General features: G+C 41.6%; 1 protein-coding gene across 1 annotated transcript in view; it reads left to right on the top strand.

Annotated features, from left to right (window-relative positions):
* LOC143280784 (cell division control protein 42 homolog) overlaps window positions 1–1,510 on the top strand; it is a 22,946-nt gene extending 21,436 nt beyond the window's left edge. The window contains exon 3 of the mRNA XM_076585464.1: window positions 1–1,510. This exon is cut by the window's left edge and continues 1,699 nt beyond it. The gene's annotated coding sequence lies outside the window, so the exon portion shown is untranslated.
* The last annotated feature ends 990 nt before the right edge of the window (window positions 1,511–2,500 follow it).

The following is a 2,500-nucleotide window of genomic DNA, read 5'->3' as shown; positions in this document are numbered from 1 at the left end:
TGATTGATTGAGAGAGAGAGAGAGAGAGAGAGAGTAGTCAGAATACTCAACTCGAAATCAGGAAGGTAGAGAGAGAGAGAGAGAGAGAGATTATGCGATTTGTTGATATATTGCTCAGTTTGAAATCAGACTCGAGGTATCGCTTCATCATCTGGAGTTTTCATCGCGACAAACACGGCTGTGTCGACCCGTTGATATTTGAAAGGACAGCAACATTAGAGAGAGACGGTGTTTTTCCCCAAATTGGCGTGACGTGGGTGTATCATTCCGCTCTCTGATTCTCCATCCCTTTACCCCACCCCCACCCCCCGCACCCCACCCCACCCACCCCCACCCCCACCCCTTCAATTCCACTACCACCACAGCTTTCGAGTTTTGATAAACGAGAGTTTCATATTGTGTGGGTGTGTGTGCGCGCGCGCGCGTGCGTGCGTGCGTGCGAGCCATAAAGATACACCGAGAGAGAGAGAGTGTGCTCGTGTGCGTGCATGTGTGTGTATGTGTGTTATATGTGTGAATGCGTGCGTATAGGGCTGGGAGTGTCAAATTATCTATTGTAATTGAAGGGAGAAAAACAACAAAAACTCATGATATTATTTGCCAGTTCCGCAGTTAAATGGCAATCGTCTGAAATGGAAAGTTTTTTTTTTTTTTTTTATCAACAGGATCAGTCATTTGCATTTACATGAGGAAAGGGAGAAGGAAAGGAAAGAGAGAGAGAGAGAGAGAGGGGGGGGGGGAGTAAAAGAATGAATGGATGAATGAATGAATCTTTTCTTTTCCAACGGTGAAGATATTAGCATAGTACTTTTGCCGACTTACATATCTGCCGTTATTCTGAGAGAGAGAGAGAGACAGAGACAGAGAGAGGGAGAGAGTAAATGAATGAATGAATTAATCTTTCTTTTCCAACGGTGAAGATATTAGCATAGCACTTTTGCCGACTTACATATCTGCCGTTATTCTAAGAGAGAGAGAGAGAGAGAGAGAGAGAGAGAGAGAGAAATGAAAGGATGAATTTTTATTTTCCAACGGTGGAGAGATATTAGCACTTTTGCTGATTCACATATCTGCTGTTGTTCTAAGAGAGAGAGAGAGAGAGAGTAAATGAATGAATGAATGAATGAATTAATTAATTAATCTTTCTTTTCCAACGGTGAAGATATTAGCATAGCACTTTTGCCGACTTACATATCTGCCGTTATTCTAAGAGAGAGAGAGAGAGAGAGAGAGAGAGAGAGAGAGAGAGAATGAATTTTTATTTTCCAACGGTGGAGAGATATTAGCACTTTTGCTGATTCACATATCTGCTGTTGTTCTAAGAGAGAGAGAGAGAGAGAGAGAGAGAGTAAATGAATGAATGAATGAATGAATTAATTAATTAATCTTTCTTTTTCAACGGTGAAGAGAGAGAGAGAAAATAAATGAAAGAATGAAATTTTATTTTCCAACGGTGGAGAGATATTAGCATTTTTGCTGATTCGCATATCTGCTGTTGTTCTAAGAGAGAGAGAGAGAGAGAGAGAGAGAGATGCCAATTCTGTGGTCTCGTTCACTCTGTCTGTTCCGAGGATTTAGCATGACGGTGATCCTGCTTTGAAAGATTCCATTAACTCACTCAGTACGGCCAGTCCTCTCTTCTCCTCTACACAGACCCCTCGGATGTCCAGTGGGTGTCTGAATGACCCAACCTTTAGCTTCCGTCGTCAGAATTGTGGTATTCTTTGTCAACATTCACCTCTTCAGTATAAGAAGCTTCCTTTTTTAAATATTTTGATGATGGTAATTGGGGTGAAACGCTGTTAACGTCGTCTCTTTCGCCGTTCGTATGGAGAGAGTTAAAGAAAGAGGTGTGTATATTTACTGTGCGATTATAACTTATTACACTATAGTGTCGTCACTGTGTTCATAAGATGTCATGTGATGTCAGAGTTATTATCGTGCCATTGCGGGTCAATGAGCAGATATGTGTGCCATTTTGTGTCTACCTGTGGTCTGTGTCTGATAATGTCTGCGATGTGTGTTTTTTCGTCTTCACAAATACCAGTGTCAACTTTGTAATTTATTTGATTTGATTTTCCATTTGAAATAAAAAAAAAAATGATGGAGGATTCCAATTTTGGCAAGAAAAAAACACAAAAAAAACAACCCAACTCTCTCAGTTTCTTTTTGTGTGTGTGTGTGTGTGTGAGTATGATGATGAGCGTCTTTGTTCGGCTGGGTTTTTATTTGATTGTGTCTTATCTTTATTATATTTCTGTCTGTCTGACTTTCTGTCTCGGTGTCTGTACCCTCCCCCTCCCTCCCTCCCCCCATACCCCCTCAGTACCCCCGACTTCCTCCCCCTCCCCCCTCCATCCATCCCTCTTATGTCGGATTATTTGTCACCATTATTATTATTATTATTATTAATAATCATACTGTCTGATGACGGGCGCAATAGCCGAGTGGTTAAAGCGTTGGACTGTCAATCTGAGGGTCCCGGGTTCGAATCACGGTG

The sequence above is a fragment of the Babylonia areolata genome, chromosome 4 (genome assembly GCF_041734735.1).
Source record: "Babylonia areolata isolate BAREFJ2019XMU chromosome 4, ASM4173473v1, whole genome shotgun sequence".
In the NCBI taxonomy this organism is placed as follows: Eukaryota; Metazoa; Mollusca; class Gastropoda; order Neogastropoda; family Buccinidae; genus Babylonia; species Babylonia areolata.
The sequence above is the reverse complement of the archived record's forward strand: the minus strand, read 5'-3'. Positions and strand labels throughout refer to the sequence as shown.